Below are 22001 nucleotides of genomic sequence, written 5' to 3'. Positions count from 1 at the left end.
GGAAAGATGGAGTGGTCCCTTCCTTTGTGCCCAGGCCTGGGCCTCTGAGAAGAGGCCTCTGCTCCTGGGATCCCAGTGACGGAGAGGACACCCGCCCCGGGCCTGACCTGCTGCCAGGACACCACCAGGCCACGGCAGAGTGACCGGGCCTGGGCTGAAGAGCACATCAGTGCTCCCCAGGGCCTGGGCCCTCCTGCAGCCCGAGGTCCCCCTTGTATCCTGAGCCAGAGCCCTGCCCCCACCACCTCCTGAGACTCAAACCCACAGTTCTTTTACCCTGCTGACCCCTGCAGGAGTGACTGACCCCGCCAGTCAGCCCTCACCACTCCAGCAGGCAGCTCTGCCAAGCCCCCAGACCCACCTCTCCCGACCCTGCAGAGCCCACGCTGAAGAAATAGTATTGCTGTCAAAATCTCTGTCTTCCTCCTGCCCACCCACTCCTCCTGCCTCTTCCCTGGAAACACACTTAGCAGGAAGGCATGCTTCTCCCCTATTTTCCCAGCTTCTGGAGTGAAAACAGTGTTCTTCTTTTAATGATAATAATAAACAAAATCGTTATCATACAGAGTGTCTTTGTCTTTCTTTCCAAGGTACGTATATTAGGATTCTGTCTACACCATGAATTCTCTACCTTGGCACTGTTAACATTCGGGGCCAGATAATTTGTTGTTATTCGTTGGGTGCTGTCCTCTGCATTGTAGGGTTTTAGCAGAATCCGTGTCTTCCATCCTCTAGGGGCCAGCAGCATACCCACATTGTGAAAATACAAAAATATTTCCAAACATTGCCATATATTCCAGAGGGAGGTGGAGGGGGGTGTCGTGGGGTGTGGGGGGTGGGCGGGAAGTAGTAAAAAACAAAACCAAAAAAACCACCACACTGGTGGAAAACCTCTGAGGGACAGTGACCTCTACTGGCAGACAGCAGTCAATCTTGGTCTCCCAAAATAGGCTATTTTTTTTATAATAATTTTTTATTATGTTATGTTAGTCACCATACAGTACATTCCTGGTTTCTGATGTAAAGTTCCATGATTCATTACTTGCATATAACACCCAGTGCACCATGCAATACGTGCCCTCCTTACTACCCATCACCAGCCTATCCCATTTCTCCACCCCCCTCCCCTCTGAAGCCCTCAGTTTGTTTCCCAGAGTCCTTAGTCTCTCATGGTTCATTCCCCCTTCTGTTTACCCCCTCCCTTTCTTCCCTTTCTTCTCCTACCGATCTTCCTACTTCATTCTTACCACTGTCCTGAAACTCCCCTTATTATGGTCAGCAGTGGTCTGGTTGCTTAAACCATTGGCAGATTGTTAGAAAGGTGACTCTCTGCACCATTTGTTCACACAAGCCACAGCTTGTTTATATCTATGTTCCTTTCAATTATTAAACATATTTCTTTCTTTTTCTTTTTTATTATGTTAGTCACCATACAGTACATCATTAGTTTCTGATGTAATATTCCATGATTCATTACTTGCATATAACACCCAGTGCATCATGTAAGACGTGCCCTCCTTAATACCCATCACCGCCCTAGCCCAAATGTGCTATTTTAAAACATAGCAAAGGCACAGGAGATGAACAAACCGAAGTGGTACCTGCATGGCAAAAACAATGCCCCCAGTTTTGGAGAATGCTGTGGAGTGTGAATGATTCAGATAGTTTGGCCCTATTAATCATCAGAAAATGCAAAATTTTTTAAAAAAATAAGCTACTCTTTTAAGCTCCTCAGGATGGCAAAAATGAAAATGCTAAATAGCATGAATTGCTGGTAAAGACGCTGAGAATTGGAACCCCAGGCAGTCCTGTGAGTGTGAACGGGTCCAGCCAATCTGCAGCAGCACTTGGAAGTCTTTCCTAGAGGAGAGCGTGACTGTGAGAAACTCTCCCACGTGTGCTACACACGCGCGCGCACACACACACGCACACACCAGTGAGGATGTTCTTCCCAGCACTCTGTCAGAGCAGAGAGCTGGAACAACCTACATGCCCACGCACCGGGGAATGGATAAAGTAAACATGCTATGTGCTTTCAAGGGAATAGTGTTCTGCAAAGTGAAGGAAAGAAACAGCCTAAGGATTCTCCACTCTTGGGCTAGCGGGCCACATAATTCTGTGCATCGCAGGATGTCGAGCGGCACACCTGGCCTCTATCGCCCAGATATCAGTAGGACCACCTCCAGTGGGGACAGTCAAATACATCTGCAGGCATTGCCAGATATCCCCAGAGGGACAAATATCACCCCCAGACATCACTGAACTGGAGCTACATATTTTTCACGATAGGTTACATCTCAAAAATACACTGGTGAATGAAAAAGATGGGGAGTGCTCTATTATGTGTAGCACGTGCCGTTTGCAGAATTTAAGTACATGCAAAGTAATATTGCTGGAAAAATGGGGAAGCCAGGAACCGGGTAAGAGGTCATCTGGACACTGCCTGCATTGTTCTTTCCATCTAAAGCCTCTTAAATACTGTTCAAACATGAATTTCACAGCATCCCCCTTGGAAAGTCGGAGAATAAACAAAGCAAAGTCTCTTCTCCCATGGAGCTTGCTTTCTAAGGGGGTACAGACAGAAGATAAACAAGTAAATGGACACACTAGCAGGTGTGGAGAAGTGCTAGAAAGAAAAATGGAGGAGGAGGGGCACGTACGAGTCCACTAACACAACTGTGACCCCACGTACTTTCCCGTGTCCCCATCACCATGGAACTACACCATCCTTTACTACGAACTCAAGTTCTTTACTCGGGGTTTCCACTGGTGGCAAATCATGCTTTCATGGAGAACCTAGCAAAGAGATTGAAAATATTTTATCTACCTAGATAGAAAGATTGCTAGAAGATTCAAATTGTTGCTGAAAATATTAAACTCAACATTTTCAATGTTGACAGTTACTGTTAGATACCAAATGTCCTGGACTGAACCTCTAGAAATCAAGTTTGTGTTTTGAAGTTTACTACCAGCCATTGGCTAGACTAGAGACAAGGCATTTCACTCTACATGAGTTGCTAGAAAGGGCTTGAGATCTTAGCGTGTCCACGAGGGTGCTGGTGGCATTTTGAGTAGGAAATTCCTTATTATGTGGGACTGTCCTGAGTTGGCACCACGTTGATTATCTCTCAGCCCTGCCGTCTAAATGCCACAACACTCTGCAGGCATAGATGCAGCCCCCAAACACACATTTCCATATGCTACCTGGATGGGGTCAGAACCGTACCCACACCAGAAACACTTATAAACCTCCTCCAAAGCGTCAAAGTCCTGAAAACCAAGGCAGACCAAGTCCATGAAAACCAAAGGAAGATGGAGAAGCTGTCTCCATCGCCAGAGTGATCACTGAAGAGGCCTAGATTCTGGAACAGAAGAAGGACATCAGGGAAAAAGGGAAGGGGTCTGAAACATTCCTTAGTTTAATAATATTGAAATCATGACAGTCCCTTAATTTCGATATATCTATCGTGGTTATTTAATATAATAGCATTAGGGAAGTGGGTGAAGAGTCGAGAGCAGTTTCTCAAACTCAGCACTATTAACATTTCAGGCCGGATAAGTCTTACTTGTGGGAGGCTGTCTATTCTTTTGTAGCATGTGTACCACATCCCCAGCCTCTACATGCTCGAGGCTAGTAGCACGTCCAACTGTAAAACCAGAGTACCTCCAGACAGTTTGAAATATCCTCAGGAGCAGTGGAGGGAAGAAATCCCTCAAGATTGAGGAACGTTGGTACACAGGATCTCGCTATATCATCTCTGCAAGTCTTTTGTAAATTTGGATGCATTTTTTCTAATTAAATACATACAAATACAGGAGCAAAGCAGTTGGTTTGAAAGTTGCCTGGGTACGGTAATATGATCTACAAGACTAAAACACAGCAGTGGGTAAATAATAGTTTTACTGGCTTCATTGATAAAGAGATAACATAGAAATGTACTCTGAGGGGCGCCTGGGTAGCGCAGTCGTTAAGCGTCTGCCTTCGGCTCGGCGTGATCCCGGCGTTCCGGGATCGAGTCCCACATCGGGCTCCTCGGCTGGGAGCCTGCTTCTTCCTCTCCCACTCCCCGTGCTTGTGTTCCCTCTCTCACTGGCTGTCTCTCTGTCACATAAATAAATAAAAAAATCTTTAAAAAAAAAAAAAGTACTCTGAAAATAATAGTCATCTTCAAATGCAAGATACTGGCATCCATCGGAATAACAGTGGTCTTAATAATTATGTAAAATATTTGGAAATTCTGTTATGTGTTCAAACATATCAAGGGTTTACCAGGGAGCCTCGCACTGTACTAGGGTCCTATGAAGCACTATTTCCATCACCTCTCCAGGATGCATAGAGTGAAAAATGGGAATAATATTCACTGCTGAGGGGTCTTCGACTAGAGAATATTAAGTATCCTCCCTACATAGTGGTTCCTCCATAAAAGAAGTCCAGGAGTTTTAGAAAACAGAAAAGTAACTTTGTGCTCAACAAATAGCAACCATAGAAATATAATGACTGAGAAGAGTTTCTGTTTTGTTCAGGTACAGGCAGTTGAAGTAGGAATGAGTATGCCCACTTCCTAAAGGAACAAGGTTGTGGGAAAGGCCAGGGGAGACAAGCCCCTGCTTCTGGAGACAGCTGTAAGGTGAAGGCTGTAGAAGAAGACAGAGAAACTCATGGGCTGGGCCTTCCTCCTTGTTTGGAGGATGCTTTGAGAAACGAACCATGATGTCTTGGTTCCCCCAAGAGTGAGAAACTGAGGGCCAAGGAGAGAGAGAGCCCAGGCAGTCCAGAGCTCCTTCTGCTATGACCATTGTCACTAGACCCAGCAGGAGACTCTCCACTGAGGCAGAAGAAGAGGGAGAAGTGGGTGGGTGGGTGGGTACTGTTTCCTTGTGCCCTTGGTTTAAGAGCCTGGATGGTAAGGACGCTTCATTCGCTCACAAAAACGTACAAAGAACTAGCACAGATTAGCCAACATGGTTAGGGATGGTGAAGAAAAGAGTTCCTACTGCAAGGGCTTTTAGATCCCATGACCCTTCCCATAAGTGCAGGAGTGTAGTGCTAAAGACCCTTGAACACCAAGGTCACAGTGTCTTGAGCCAACCAGAAGATTAAAAACCGAAGTGAGGCCAATAATTCCTGAGATGCCTGAATTGGCTCACAAGATTCCATACCCCAGCTGAGAATAGACCCAGGACAGTCCGGCGGGCAAAGGGCTACCAGATTTCATGTGATTTCTCTATAGTCTTTGTCAAGAGGCTCTCTAATCCCTGGCCTGATGTGAACTTCATTGTCTCCAAGCAAAGAAGACCCTCTTCCATTTTATCAGCTGCAGAGTCACCTGGGAGACTTATCATAAATACTTAGTTTATCTGCAAAACAAGCCTTCTCTGGGCCCTGGGACATGAAGGCGAGGCCCAAGGCTGTGCTGCTCTCACTGTGAGCCCCTGCATTCCTGCAGTGTGGCCCCTGTGGACACTCAGGGAGGGGTTGTGAAATGGATGGATGGATGCATGGATGAATTAATTAATGGAATGGAGAAATGAACTCCATTGTTTTTATGATATTCCAAGAGAGACAAACCGAGAAAATAAATAGGGCAAACACCAAATAGGAAAGGGGGGAATGAAAGGAGGGAGGTTGCTTCCCCAAAACATTGTTTGCTCAACCACAGCTATTCAGACAACACGGTAATACCGGAGCTCTCTAGCAGAAGAGCACTCCTGAATACAGTGCAGATAGGGGGAGCCCAGAGGAAGTGTCAACGTGAGGGAAGATGGTACTAAAACGGAAGTAACATGAAGCCTGATCCTACAGACCAGTAGTGATTTACACAGCAACCAAAGGATACTAATTGCTCCCTCTCTTGGGTTAGGAACAACTAGTGTGACTTCTCCCTGGTCTTTCTTCCAAATGTGACCACACTGAATGTCCTCTAAGGTTTACACAGAATGAAAAATTAAACAACAAGCACGTACTGAGCTACACTTGTCTTTGTCAAGTTTGTTTTGATGTACTCAGTAAACTGAAATGCCTAAACCTTAAAAGTTCTCATCATAAGAACAAAAATTCTGAAACTATGTATAGTGACAGATGGTAACTGGACTTCTTGTGGTGATCGTTCTGCAGTGCATACAAATATCACTTCATTATGTTGTCCACCTGAAACTACTCTAATGCGACACGTCAGTTAGGCTTTAATTTTAAAAACTAAGTAAATAAACTGAAATGCCAGGACCACAACTAAATAGAAATCTCACATTTTTCAAGATTGTAAATACAGGTGGGTCTGATGGAATTATCGGAATTCACTTCAATAATCATTTTGTCCAACTCTTTTACAAAGGACTAATATACATAGTCAAATGGCTTCTGAAGCAAATCCTTGAAACGGTAAAAATGTCCACTCCCTTTCCTCAAGTGTGGAAAGCACTGGTTTTATACTAATCCTCCAAGATTTGGCTCCACTGCCTTCTCTCATCCGTGGTGCCAGGAAGGCCAACTGCATCCAAGGGGTGGTAAGAATCAGGCTCTTGTTTCTGGAAATCAAAGGACTAAATAGGAGCTGGGCTGCTGTGTCACAAGCACAAGACCATTAATCCCCTTACCATGGACACAATAGCACATTGTTCCTTTTTAGATCACATGACTTATCCTTGAATACGTAGGCAGAGGAAGAAATCCATTCCATGCCCTACACCATGGAATTCAGGAAGAAACTGCCATGCCTGAATTAGACTTCTCCTCTCTTGCTAAAAGTGATAAATTACCCTAACGCCAACACTTGAGGAAACTAGGCAGGTACATTTCCCAACTTACTTGGGAAGCGGACTAGAGTTTAACCTTAGGTTACATTTCCCTAGAAACTAACTTCAACATTTAAAAATTTCTGTGAACCTGTTCTACTAAATCTGGCCTAAACCTTATTGTAATAACTTGAAAACACCTAGTTGCCATCTTCTTCAAATTCACAAGAAATCTTCATGTAGCCTGACCTAATGAAACCAGAACTTCCTTTCACTGAAATTTTTCCATACATCTTCCATTCTGCTTTTAAGAAAATCCAGGAAGTGTCAAGAAAACCACTCGATATCAAGATCCAAGGAAGGACCTCGGAAGAATTGTCTTGTTTTGGTCACATTTAGTCCGCCTTCCTCACATTTCTCCCAGGCCCAGCTTCCTCGGTGTGGGCGCCATACCGTGCGAGACCTGGTGTTACCCATCATCTTAATCTCAGGGCCGAACACGCAGGAGGCTTCAGTCGAGGTTCCTCAATTCTGTGGATTCAGCCACAGCCACGCAGTTCGACAGGCTGGCCTCAGTAGACTGCAATGCACCAAGAGGTTTCTGTTTCTCACACCTTTGCCTTTGGCTGCTCTGTCTGCTCTTTCTTCTTCAGTCCCTGACAGCATCTGAAGCAAATGGCGTAGCTTTCCAGTCGCTTCTACTTCTGAAAGAGTTCAGGGCAGTCGAATCAAACCTCGGATCAAAACTGCCTTCCTGCCTGTGGCACACAGCTTCTCTCCCTCCAGCTGCTGCACTGATGCTCCACTCTGTGCGCCCCCCGCCCCCCCCCCACGTCTCCCCTTCTGTCCCCCCTCCACTTCATTCTCGCTCCTTTTGGGCTGGAAAGTAAGATGGGAGATGGCTGTGGGCATCAAAAGAAGGAAACAGCAAAGGTGTTTTTCTTAGCCAGGGCTCTTTGTGGATCCCCCAGGCTGTTCCGCTGTCCGGGGTCCTCCCCTCTGCTGTTGGTGGGCGTCCTCAGGTCCTCCATTCCGAGTGCCTGGCGGGGCCTCTGCGGACCTGTCTGGGCACCTCTGCCCTGCAGCTTCCCTGACGTGGGCGATGCACTCTGACCAACGTCCTCCATCCCACCGCCTGCTCGGCCTCCAGTGGGGCACGTCCAGCCACACTGCACTGCCTCCTCTTGGCCCTGCAGGGGTCTCAGCCCCAAAGGCAGGGCCTCCGTCCAGTTGCCTTCAGCAGCCTCCGCTCGGTCCCAGGGATACATTGGAGGGCAGGCTGCTTGCAATGCTGTCCTCTCTCACCCCATCACTGGAGCTTGACTCGGCCTTCCACCTTTGGACTTCTCCAGCTACAAGGCAGGCCCCAGTTTCTGTTCCTCGGTACACCCTCAGTGACTGGTTCACCGTCGTGCACGTTGGGGAGCGTCTGACCGGGAAATAATATGCCAGTCTCTCCTCTACAGACAACGCCACGCTCTGTGAGTAGTTCTCGGCCTGACTTGAAGTAGACGGGGACACAAGCAAAGGTATCACTCAAAGTACATAATCGCTAGTGTGGCGTGGGCAGCAACTCATCAGAATGGGCCCTGTTGTCAGCACCCCACCTGGCTGCATGTGCATATGCGCTGGAAGCCGTTCCCGCCAGTCCGTCCTGTGGGCAAGGGAGTGGAGGGGCCACAGCCCTCCCTGCAGGCCCACACCCCTGCCCTCTGACCCTCTTGCTTTCTCTCCCACTGCCTCCTGGGGGAGGGTGACTGGACCAGTCCAACTGTCCCATCAGTCCTGTGTGGACACAGCCAGGACCTCTCTCTACAAAAAACAGCCTCTTGCATAGTCAGTCCAGGTTTTACTGGATCAAGGATATGCCAACCACAGGTTGCCAACGATGCAAAAGCGTCCTCGGAAGATTCTGAGTTCTGTCTCACTGGAGGCGGTCAAGCTTGATGTAGGAGATAGCGTAGTACAGACTGGGTAAAAGGTGGCATGAAAACGAGAGTATTCATTATTCTCATTATGATTTGAGTATCTTTAGGGAGTTACTTTCTACATTTTCAATTCTGTACGTTTCAGTGTCTTCGAGTTTTCTGCAATCTTCATAAAATAAGCCACGAGGAAAAAGAAGGAGATAAACAGTGATGTTCCAGATCTGGATCCCTGAAACCATCTGGAAATGGCTATTTGCCACCGGGTTAGTCTGCTGGGGTTGCTGTAACAGACACTACAGACCCGGTGGCTTAAAAGACGGAGATTTATTTTCTCACAGTTCCCAAGGCTAGAAGCGCAAGAGCAGTGTGTGGTCAGGGTTGATTTCTTCTGAGGCTTCCTTCTTTGGCTTGTGGACGGCTGTCCTCTCCTGTCCTACCTGGGCTTTCCTCTGTGCCCATCTGGTCCTCATCTCTTCTTCTTGTAAGGACACCATTCCTGCTGGATGAAAGCCCACCTCTATGACCTCACCGTACATTCATAACCTCAGTCACACTCTGAGCTACTAGGGCTTAGGACCTGAACATACGCATTTTGAGGAGACACAATTCATCCCATAGCCGCTACCCTCCAGCATTTATTTTCTCCCTCACTCGCACCAGGAGACCTTTCTAAGGCAGAAGAGTTAAAACCTCAGCCAGCCGCCAAGCCACTGACGTCTTCCATCCACCCACCCACTGGAGAGAGGCAGCCTCTCTGCAAAGTTGTTTTCCACCCCAGCTTGCATTTTGAGCTGCCCTTTCTCACAGGGGAACCGGTCACGTAAGGAGGTAGCCTTCCTTATGGCAGCTCATGGAGAATGGGGCTCAGCAATTGAATTGCATCTTAAACACATTCTGATTCATGAGGCAGCCCTCCTCACTCAGCCCCCTGACTTCAGTATTGCTGGCACTCATACTTTCTGGCAAAAGATCATCCCTTTCCTCTCCCAAGGGCGTCCTGCCAAAAAGCCAAGTCTTCCTGGAACATTTTTCCCCTTGAAGGCTGCTGCTTTTAAATCCAGCTTCAGCTTAAATGTTGTCTCTTTAGAGAGGCCTCCCCCTGATTGCTCAACATGAAGTCCCCACCCCACCCTATAGGTGTCAAGGTAGTGTATTCCTCTACTTCTTAACACATGTTTACCACTGGGTGTCTCCATTGGTCCACAGACATCATGAAGAGCATTTGCTGAGGACATTCACAATAGTCCATCATGTTGCCCATTTGGGCTTTGGGAAATTTTGTGCACCATAGGCCTAGCAAGTGCTGTCCTCTCTGTTACTTGCAATGTAGAGTTTATTGCCGCTTTTTCATGCCACTTTACACAAGTAAAGGCGTGAGTATGTAGATGGTAGTGTCCCCATGGGATGATTTGGGGGGGTGCTTTAGCCTATAGGTATTTCCATCAGTACCTCTCATGGCACTCTATGTACTTGTGTGAAGTTAAGAAGGGAGCTCCCTGTCAAAATGTAACTTCAGCAGAAGTCCCTCCCCTCCCCACCCATCTACAGATAAAATCTGAAGCCACCACTGAGACATTCTCATTGACTGAAAACCAGAGGGAATGTCTCCTATGCCGGTAATGGCTATTTTGCTCCACCATCAGAATGTTGATTTTAAAATTTTCTTTTCTTTTTTTTTTTTTTTAAAGATTTTATTTATTTGACAGAGAGACAGGCAGCGAGAGAGGGAACACAAGCAGGGGGAGTGGGAGAGGAAGAAGCAGGCTCACAGCGGAGGAGCCTGATGTGGGGCTCGATCCCACAACGCCGGGATCACGCCCTGAGCCGAAGGCAGGCGCTTAACCGCTGTGCCACCCAGGCGCCCCTAAAATTTTATTTTCTAATAATACTGCACTTTCTTTAGTATCAGGCCCTCCTCATAGTTACCCTAAACTTGAATTAATTATTCCAAAGACCTCACTGAATGCTCCAATCAAAAGACATAGGGTGTCAGAATGGATTAAAAAAACAAGACCCACCTATACGTTGCGTCCAAAGACTCATTGTAGACCTAAAGACACCTATAGATTAAAAGTGCAGGAATGGACAAACATTTAACATGCAAATGGACATCAAAAGAAAGCTGGAGTAGCAGTACTTGTATCTGAGAAACTGGATTTTAAGCCAAAGACTGTAACAAGAGATGAAGAAGGGCACTATATCATAATAAAGGGGACTATCCAACAAGAAGATCCAATAATTGTAGATATTTATGCACCCAACATGGGAACACCCAAATCTATAAAACAGTTATAACAAACATAAAGGAACTCAATGATAATAATACAATAATTGTAGGGGATTTAATAGCCCGCTTACCTCAATGGACAGACCATCTAAGCAGAAAATCAACAAGGAAGCAATGGCCTTGAATGACACATTGGACCACATGGACTTGACAGATATATTCAGAACATTTCATCTTAGGGGCGCCTGGGTGGCTCAGTCGTTAAGCGTCTGCCTTCAGCTCAGGTCATGATCCCAGGTCCTGGAATCGAGCCCTGGATCAGGCTCCCTGCTCTCCTGGGAGCCTGCTTCTCCCTTTCCCACTCCCCCTGCTAGTGTTCCCTCTCTTGCTGTGTCTCTCTCTGTCAAATAAAGAAAATCTTTAAAAAAAATTAAGAAAAAAGAAAAAAGAAATGGAAATCATTAATGAAATGGCTTTGCTTAAAGTATTTAATCCATAGTATAGGCTAGAAATCCAAACTGATGAATATATACAACTAGTATGTGTCTCTTAATCTGTGAAGCCACACATGAAATGTAAAGATTCAAGCCGATTTCACATTTATTGAGCACCTACTATGTGTCAAGTGTATGCACAGGAGGCAGCTAAGCTGCTGTGAATATTCTTGTCTGTGTATTTCCCATATGTTTTCTTTTTCTTGGGTATTTACCCAGGAGCGAAATTCCAGATTAGAGTATTTTCTTATCCTCTCTCATATTGTACGCTTTGATTCATTTTATGCACGGAGCCTATCTCTTTGAAATGTTTTGAATGTTGTAGTGGCTGTATGTTTCATCCACTGCACAGGCTTTCAGTCCTTTTAACATTTGCCCAAGATAAGTGGTTCCATTGGCAAGATATGTAATCTAGAACTGTGTCAATCCTGTTCTGATCTGAATAGCTTGAGACTTCGTGCTGTGACAAAAACTCAACTTCCACACATCACCATCTTGCTCTTGAATTTAAGAGGAAGCAATGAAAAGACAGGCTTTCAGGTCACATTATCCCCAACATCTGAAATACAGCATAAATTCATGCTCCAAGGGCAGCTGGCTAGCACCTTCCATTTCCATGTGCTGCGCTGAGTATCTTTTTCATCTGCTTGAGCAGGCCTATCACCATATCAGCCTTGTTAACAACTCTTTCTTGTGTAAATAGTGTTTATGTTGATTCCTGATCAACAATGGTCTTGCTTTTTAAGTTTGTAGATGGGAAATCCTTCTACGCTTCAGCTCTTTAAGCTGGTGTGATAGTATGCTTACTTTAAAAGCATTTTCTTGCCTAGGGAATGTTTCTGGTCAGCCCTAATGTCTCGTACTTTTATGAAATCTGTTTTAATGATAAAGAGCAGTGCCATCTAATGGAACTTTCTGCAATAATGGAAACGTTCTAGATCTGTGCTGTCTACCATGCAGACACTAGACAGAGGTGGCTACTGAGCCCCTGAAAAGAGCAGCATGTGATGAGAAATTGGGCCAAACAGTGCTACGTGCTAATAGTTCGTGCCACTTCAATGACCAGAAAACAGAACTACAAATATTCAGCCTCAAACACTCTGGAAACTGTAACGTCAATCATCACAGGTGATTTAATGGTTGTTTTCCAAACTCATAAAACAGGGGCTCAACTTCCAAGCCGTGACACTTCTGCAAATTTAGAAAGTTACCAAGTTCTTTAAGTCCAAGGCTTGCCAATCAGACGACTGAAACTATAACTTAATTTCAAGTTTCAAGGTGACATACCTGTTCCACAGAGTTCAACTTGAATAGTAGTCACCAGGAAAAAGAGCAGGCACAACATTCTTTCAGAGTGGAAAATACAAGGCAAACAGAAGGGGAAAAAAAAAGGAAAAAAGAAAACAAACTCCGCCCTCCACTTAAAGCTGCCTTAGCCATTCTGTGACCCGGATTAGAATACCCAAGAAACAAGCAAGCCACCACCTAGAAGGTTTAATGATTAAACCCCATTATTTGGGTTAATACTTAAATAGAAGCAGCCCATCTCATGTCAGTTATTTACGAAAATCTGTTTGAAAAACAGGTTAGTTGTCCTTTCTGAACTCTACGTCCAGGGAAGGTTTCCTCTGCGGACTCCAGGTCAGAATCCTCCCCCACGCCTTCTGTGAAAGAACTGAGCCCTCTCTGGACAGTTTCCTTAGCCTCAACTTTCCATCTTTTCCCGGCTAAAATAGCCAGCTCCTAGATAAGCTATCTTAATTTGGAAAACAAACATCACCCCTCTCTATCTCTGGTGAACAAAGGACGCCCTTCCCAGACTGGCCTCACCTGACTCTCACCTCTACAGATAAACATCCGGGGAGAGCTTCCCCCTCAAAGGGAATCATTTTGGTCAGCCCTAAGTTCTGGCAGTTGTGTAAATTCAAAGTTAATGATACAGAGCAGTGCTGTCCAGTGGGACATTCTGTGACAATGGAAATGTTCTACATCCGTATCGTCCAACACGGTGGCCACAGACAGAGGTGCCTGTCGACCACCTGACATGGGGCTGGTGCTGCTGAGAAATGAAATCTCCTATTACTTTAGTTTCAGTAGAAACATGTGACTAGCAACTCCATTGGGCAGTGCCTCTAGAGAAGAGTCATTAAGAGCTTCCTGCCATGCACTAGGTTTGCTGGGTTCTCTCTCTCGTCCTCAAAGCAGCACCTCACAGTCGCCGTTGTTATACTCATCTTACACATGAGGGAACTGAGGGCCTGGTGTTTAAGGCATCGGCGCCAATGGGAGGAGTGGAGTGGGTGTCACTGGAACCCTTCTCCACCACACTGACCTGAAGTGGGTCTTCACTGGTCGTCATTGGTCAAAACCGAAATTGCACCAAAGCCTCAGAGATGCTCTGAGGATTACCATAATGAGCGGAAGAGAGTCTCCCCTAGTGGGCATTCTATCGATGTCAACAGAAGCCCCCCAGGCAGGTTGATGTCAGGGCTTTCCTCTCTACCACGCCACCTCTTCCTGAATTCAGTCCCAGATTCCACCTCGTTGCCTGAAAACCATGAATGGGAAAATGAGATTGGGTGACCCTGATGTTAAATAGAACATCTGGATTTTCACAGCAACCATGAGAAAAAGACCAACAACTATACTTGTGCAACACTCTGAGAGCCCTGTCATTTCCCCCTCCTGGATAGGGTGATATTTTGACATAGATGACCCACTTCTGTTTGGTGACTCCACCTGAGGAAGCTTCTCTCCTCTCCCTCACCTTGGTTGCAAGGGCACAGAGTCAGGAAAAGTTGGATTAGAGGGAGAGGCGGCCAAAAGTTAGGCCTGTCATTCTAGCGATTTCACTATTAGGTGAAATGGAAATTTCCTAGAAGGGAGAGCTCACATAACTTACTCCTGAAAACGAAGTCAGACTAGATGAAGTTACCGTGGGAAGTGTTAGACTAGATAAAGTCATCGTGGGAAGGAAAAGCCAGTAGATGGAGATTATAACAAAGCTAATTATTTGCATCAGGGAACAAAGCCATGTTAGAGACAAATCTGATTCAGCTTTAGCCTTAAACTTCCTAGAAGTATCAAATATCTTTCTTTCACTCAGTCACTTATGTGACCAGAATTGAAGACCGTAAAATGCTGAATTGTAATGTAAGCCATTCATTTGAAAAGAAGAAAATATCTTCCCTTTTGAATTATGATTTCCTGATGTTTGTTGTATCATTTTTTAAAAGTACAGAAAAGAACAATGCAAGTTATTTATAGAAAGTAACAGAGAAGGCAAAAGAGAGAGGTAGAAATCACCTGTAATTCCACCGGCATCAATGACCATTGTTGATGTTTTCTAAATATTTGGAACATGTTTTTCTTAGCCTTGGGTCTTTGTGTGTGTGTGTGTGTGTGTGTGTGTGTAAATACAGATAGATTTCTTCTTACAAAATAACTGCAAATAGAACCGTAGCTCCCAGGGGTTGGGGGATAGGAGAATTGAGGGAATGGGGAGATGTTTGAGGGTACAAACTTGCAAGTGGAACATAACTAAGTTCTGCAGATCAAATGCACAGCGTAGTGATTATAGTCAACAATAGTATATTGTAAGCTTCAAAGTTGCTAAGAGACTAGATCTTACTTGTTTTCACCACAAAAAAGAAATGATAATTATCTATCGTGATAGAGGTTTTAGCTAATGCTATGGTGGTAATCATATTGCAGTATATCAAGGTATCAAATCACATTTTATACCTTAAATATACACACAGTTAAATGTTGATTATATCTCAATAAAAAACTGGGATTATACTATTATGAAACTTTGTCACCTACTCCCTTGAAGTTCACGGTATATTTTGAATGTATTTCCATATCGTTAAATATTCCTCTATGATATAATTTTAATGATTGTCTAATATTGTGTTTATTTTGTGGGTATATCACATGCTTTTAAATCTAATTTACTTTCTATTTTTACTATAGTAGAAAATACTGTGATAAATATTCTGGAAGTTAACAATTTTCTGCTCATTTGTAATAATACCTTTGGTATAAATTCTTAAAATTTAAATTCTGGGGTTCAAAGTTATGCAAAAGTGTAAGGTATTGATACATGTTGATTTCCTTTCAAAAGTATTATATCAATGTACATATTTTCGGTAACATAGGCATGTTCATTTTCCAGTATCCTGCACCAGATATTAGGTCCTTGAAACTCTTATGGCAGAACAAATAGAACAGCAGTATATAAATACTGCTTTGATTAGCAATTCTTTGTTTCATGTACAGCTGAACGTTTTACATATGAAACAGCCATTTATATTTCTTTTTTGTAAATTGCTTATTTGATCCTTTGCCCTTTTTGTGCCAAAGTGTTCTTTTTTCTCAAATCTTTGTGTTGCACATTCTTTGTCAGTTACCAGTCTCCCTTTCAATTTGATATGTGATTATACCCTTGCATTTTCCTGGGAAGCAATCCCATATTTCCTATTATGTACACATACTTTAAATCCTTTCTTATACTTTTCAACAGTAATACCTAGCTGATGGCGATATTGTTCTTGTTTGTCTCACTGTAGTGGCGCTTATCAGAACAGGTTGATATAATGGTGGGAATAACATGGACCCTTGTCGTCCTCCTCACCCTGATGGGAATGCTGCTCTTCTGCAGGATCTTGTGAGTCATTTTAAATATAATGGATCTCTAGTTTACAGAAATTCTTTTTATCAGTAATTGATGTTGAGTTTTATCAATTGCATTTTCAATATATGTTAGTATGATCATTGAATTTTTACCATTTGGTGCATTATACTCATACATTTCTTTACATTGATCCAATCCTTAGATAAACTCAGTTTGATTATTACATGCTATCAGACTTACTTTGCTACTTTTTTTCCCCTCAGATGTTTAGACCTATTTTCATAAGAAGAATAGCATGTGGGCTCGTTTTCAGGTGCTAAATCTTGAAGATTCTCTTTTTTTGTCATTATAATATCACCTTGAAGATCATACAAAAATATTTCCAACATTTTCTGTGTATAGAAATATTCAAAAAGCATAAAAATAAAAAAGTTACAGGTGAATAATTTGGACCATGCATATTTGGGGCAAGTTCTCTGAAAACTCCATTTCTTCCATTGTTTAGTTATTTCAGATATTTTTTTTTTAAAGATTTTATTTATTTATTTGACAGAGATAGAGACAGCCAGCGAGAGAGGGAACACAAGCAGGGGGAGTGGGAGAGGAAGAAGCAGGCTCATAGCGGAGGAGCCTGATGTGGGGCTCAATCCCATAACGCCGGGATCACGCCCTGAGCCGAAGGCAGACGCTTAACCACTGTGCCACCCAGGCGCCCTTATTTCAGATTTAATACTTCTTTCTGAATCCATTTGGATTCCCTATAGTTTCTAAGAAAATCATTTCATTCATTCTGATTTTCTAGTATTCTCATGAGCTTTATTTTTTAATTTAAATTTATTTATGTTTATTTAAATTCAATTAACATGTATTTATTATTGCTTTCAGAGGGAGATGTCAGTGATTTATCAGTCTTATATAATACACAGTGCTCATTACATCACATGCCCTCCTTAATGTCCATCACCCAGTTACCCCATCCCCCCACCCCTCTCCCCTCCAGCAACACTTGGTTTGTTTCCAATGCTTAAGAGACTCTTATGGTTTGTCTCCCTCTCTGGTTTCATCTCATTTGTTCCTCTCTTCCCCAATGATCCTCTGTTTTGTTTCTTAAATTGCACATATCAGCGAGATCATATGATAATTGTCTTTCTTTGATTGGCTTATTTCGTTTCCCGTAACACCCTCTGGTTCCATCCACTTCATCATTGCAAATGACAGGATTTCATTTTTTTGATGGCTGAGTAGTATTCCATTGTGCATATATACCACATCTTCTTTATCCATTCATCTGTCGATGGACATCTGGGCTCTTTCCATAGTTTGTCTATTGTGGACATTGCTGCTATAAACATTGGGGTACAGGTGCCCCTTCAGATCACTACATCTGTATCTTTGGGGTAAATATCCAGTAGTACAATCTCTGGGTCGTAGGGTAGCTCTATTTTCAACTTTTTGAGGAACCTCCATACTACTTTCTGGACTGGCTGCCTCAGCTTGCATTCCCATTAACAGTGTAGGAGGGTTCCCCTTTTCTCCGCATCCTCGCCAACATCTGTTGTTTCCTGACTAGCCATTCTGACCAGTGTAAGGTGATATCTCATTGTGGTTTTGATTTGTATTTCCCTGATGCCGAGCGATGTTGACCCTTTTTTCATAGGTCTGTTGGCCCTTTGGATGTCTTCTTTGGAGAAATGCCTTTTCATGTCTTCTGCCCATTTCTTGATTGGATTATTTGTTCTTTGGGTGTTGCGTTTGATAAGTTCCTTATAGATTTTGGATACTAGTCCTTTATCTGATGTGTCATTTGCAAATATGTTCTCCCATTCTGTCAGTTGTCTTTTGGTTTTGTCGACTGTTTCCTTTGCTACGCAAAATCTTTTTATCTTGATGAAATCCCAATAGTTCATTTTTGCTTCATTTCCCTTGCCTTTGGAGATGTGTCTAGCAAGAAGTTGTTGCGGCTGAGGTCACAGACGTTGCTGCCTGTGTTCTTTTCTAGGATTTGGATGGATTCCTATCTCACATTTAGGTCTTTCATCCATTTTGAGTCTATTTTTCTGTATGGTAGAAGGAAATGGTCCAGTTTCATTCTTCTGCGTGTGGCTGTCCAGTTTTCCCAACACCCTTTGTTGAAGAGACTGTCTTCTTTCCATTGGCTATTCTTTCCTGCTTTGTCAAAGATTAGTTGACCATAGATTTGAGAGGGTCCATGTCTGGGTTCTCTATTCTGTTCCATGGATCTGTGTGTCTGTTTTTGTGCCAGGACCATACCGTCTTGATGATTACAGCTTTGCAATAGAGCTTGAAGTCTGGAATCGTGACGCCACCAGTTTTGGTTTTCTTTTTCAACATTCCTTTGGCTATTCAGGGTCTTTTGTGGTTCCATACAAATTTTAGAATTATTTGTTCCAGCTCTGTGAAAAAAGGTGATGGTAGTTTGATAGGGATTGCACTGAATGTGTAGATTGCTCTAGGTAGCATAGACATTTTAGCAATATTTCTTCTTCCAATCCTTGAGCCTGGACTGTTTTTTTTTTTTTAACTTCTTTGTGCTTCCTCATTTTCTTTCAAGAATGTTCTATAGTTTTCTGAGTACAGGTCCTTTGCCTCCTTGGTTAGGTTTATTCCTAGGTATCTTTATTCCTAGGTATCTTTTGGGTGCACTTGTAAATGGGATCAACTTCTTAATTTCTCTTCCTTCTGTCTCGTTGTTAGTGTATAGGAATGCAGCTGATTTCTGTGCATTGATTCTATATCCTTCCACTTTGCTGAATTCCTGCATGAGTTCTATCAATTTTGTGTGGAGTCTTTTGGGGTTTCCACATAGAGTATCATGTCATTGGCAAAGACTGAGAGTTTGACTTCTTTGCCAATTCTGATGCCATTTATTTATTTTTGCTGTCTGATTGCTGAGCCTAAGGACTTCTAGGACTATGTTGAACGGCAGTGGTGGGAGTGGACATCCCAGCCGTGTTCCTGACCCTAGGGGAAGGGCTCTCAGTGTTTCTCCATTGAGAATGATGTTCGCTGTGGGCTTTTCATAGATGGCTTTTATGATATTGAGGTATGTTCCCTCTATCCCTACAGTGTGAAGTGTTTTAATCAAGAAAGGATGCTATACTTTGTCAAATGCTTTTTCTGCATCTATTGAGAGGATCATATGGTCCTTGTCCTTTCTTTTATTTATGTAGTGTTTCACATGGATTGATTTGCGGATGTTACACCATCCTTGCAGCCCAGGAATAAATCCCAGTTGGCCATGGTGAATAATCCTTTTAATGTACTGTTGGATCCTATTGGCTAGTATTTTGGTGACAATTTTTGCATCCATGTTCATCAGGGATATTGGTGTGTAATTCTCCTTTTTGGTGGGGTTTTTGTCTGCTTTTGGGATTTCCTTCCATTTCTATTTTTTGAAACAGCTTCAGAGGAATAGGTATTAATGCTTTAAGTGTTTGGTAGAATTCCCCTGGGAAGCCATTTGACCCTGGGCTCTTTTTTCTTGGGAGATTTTTGGTTACTGCTTCAATTTCCTTGCTGGTTATGGGTCCGTTCAGGTTTTCTGTTTCTTCCTGTTTCAGTTTTGGTAGTTTATACATCTCTAGGAATGCATCCATTTCTTCCAGGTTACCTAATTTGTTGGCATATAGTTGTTCATAATATGTTCTTATAATTGTTTGTATTTCTTCAGTGTTGATTCTGATCTCTCCTCTTTCATTCATGATTTTACTTCTTTGGGTCCTTTTCTTTTCTTTTTGATAAGTCTCACCAGGGGTTTATCAATCTTATTAATTCTTTCAAAGATCCAGCTCCTTGTTTCATTGAATTGTTCTACTATTCCTTTGGTTTGTATTTCATTGATTTCTGCTCTAATCTTTATTATTTCTCTCCTTATGCTGGGTTTGGGCTTTATTTGCTGTTCTTTCTCCAGCTCCTTTAGGTGTAAAGTCAGGCTGTCTGAGACCTTTCTTGTTTGTTGAGAAAGGCTTGTATTGCTATATACTTCCCTCTTAGGCCTGCCTTTGATGCATCCCTAAGGTTTTGAACAGTTGTATTTTCATTTTCATTTGTTTCCATGAATTTTTAAAAATTCTTCTTTGATTTCCTGGTTGACCCATTCATTGTTTAGTAGGATGCTCTGTAGTCTCCATGTATTTGAGTTCTCTCCAAATCTCCTCTTGTGATTGAGTTCCAGTTTCAAATCATTGTGGTCCAGAAATATGCAAGGAATGATCTCAATCTTTTGGTACCGGTTGAGACCTGATTTGTGACCAGGATGTGATCTATTCTGGAGAATGTTCCATGTGCACTCAAGAAGAATGTGTACTCTCTTGCTTTAGAATGGAATGTTCTGAATATATCTGTGAAGTCCATCTGGTCCAATGTGTCATTCAAAGTCCTTGTTTCCTTGGTGATCTTCTGCTTAGATGATCTGTCCATTGCAGTGAGTGGGGTGTTAAAGTCCCCTCCTCTTACTGTATTATTATCAATGTGTTTTTTTTTTATTTTGTTATTAATTGACTTATATAATTGGCTGCTCCCATGTTAGGGGCATAAATATTTATAATTGTTAGGTCTTCTTGTTGGATAGATCCTTTAATTATGATATAGTGTCCTTCCTCATCTCTTATTACAGTCTTTGGTTTTAAAATCTAATTTGTCTGATGTAAGGATTGCCACCCCAGCTTTCTTTTGATGTTCATTAGCATGACAAATTTTTTTCCACCCCCTCACTTTTAAAATGAATCTCTTGCAGAGAGCATATCGATGGGTCTTGCTTTTTTATCCAATCTGATACTCTGTGTCTTTTAATTATGGCATTTAGCCCATTTATATGCAGAGTAACTATTGAAAGATATGAATTTAATGCCAATTTAGTACCTGTAAAGTGACTGTTTCTTTATATGTTCTCTGTTCCTTTCTGGTCTATGTTACTTTTGGGCTCTCTCTTCGCTTAAAGGATCTCTTTTAATATTTCTTGTAGGGATGGTTTGGTGATCACAGATTCTTTTAATTTCTCTTTGTCCTGGAAGATTTTATCTCTCCTTCTATTTTGAATGACATCCTAGCTGGATAAAGTATTCTTGGCTGCATATTTTTCTCATTTAGCACCCTGAATATATCATGCTAGTCCTTTCTGGCCTGCCATGTCTCTGTGGATAGGTCTGCTGCTAGTCTAATAGTTCTACCCTTGTAGGTTGCAACCTCTTGTTCTGAGCTCTTTCAGGATTTTCTCTTTGTGAGATTTGAAGTTTCACTATTATATGTCAGGGTGTTCACCTATTTTTATTGATTTTGAGAGGGATTCTCTGTGCCTCCTGGACTTGGATGCCTGTTTCCTTCCCCATGTTAGAGACGTTCTCCATTATAATTTGCTCCAATATACCTTCTGCCCCTCTCTCTCTCTTCCCTCTTCTTCTGGGATCCCAATTATTCTAATATTGTTTCTCTTTATGGTATCACTTCTCTCTCGAATTCTCCCTTCGTGGTCATGGTCAGTAGTTGTTTATCTCCTTTTGTCTCATTTCTTTATTCTGCATAATTTTGTCTTCTATATCACTATTTCTCTCTTCTGCATCATTATCCCAGCAGTTAGAGCCTCCATTTTTTATTGCATCTCATTAATAGCCTTTTTTATTTTGACTTGATTAGATTTTAGTTTTTTCAGTTCTCCTGAAAGGGATTCTCTAGTGTTTTCTGTACTTTTTTCAAGCCCAGCTATATTATAAAGATACTATCATCATTATTCTGAACTTGAGTTCCAACATCTTACTTATATCTATACTGATTAAGTCCCTGGCAGTCAGTACTGCCTCTTGTTCCCTTTTTTGAGGTGAGTTTTTCCATCTTGTCATTTTGTCCAGAGAAGAATAGATGATTGAGAGAACCAAATAATAAAATGGCAACAACGACCCTAGAGAAATAGACACTAAACAAATCAGAAGAGTCCTGAAACAGAAAAAATTTTTTTAAAAAAGAGAATA

At 42.7% G+C, this 22001-nt stretch overlaps 1 protein-coding gene across 3 annotated transcripts in view; it reads left to right on the top strand.

Annotated features, from left to right (window-relative positions):
* Positions 1 to 22001, top strand: part of CA5B (carbonic anhydrase 5B) — a 93731-nt gene that overhangs the window by 7452 nt on the left and 64278 nt on the right. For all 3 annotated transcript variants that reach the window (XM_087860251.1, XM_087860252.1, XM_087860253.1), the window contains exon 4: positions 15953 to 16050. The gene's annotated coding sequence lies outside the window, so the exon portion shown is untranslated. The remainder of the gene's footprint in view (positions 1 to 15952; positions 16051 to 22001) is intronic.

The sequence above is a fragment of the Ursus americanus genome, chromosome X (genome assembly GCF_024610735.1).
Source record: "Ursus americanus isolate L20-20 chromosome X, mUrsAme1.1.p, whole genome shotgun sequence".
Taxonomy (NCBI): Eukaryota; Metazoa; Chordata; class Mammalia; order Carnivora; family Ursidae; genus Ursus; species Ursus americanus.
The sequence above is the reverse complement of the archived record's forward strand: the minus strand, read 5'-3'. Positions and strand labels throughout refer to the sequence as shown.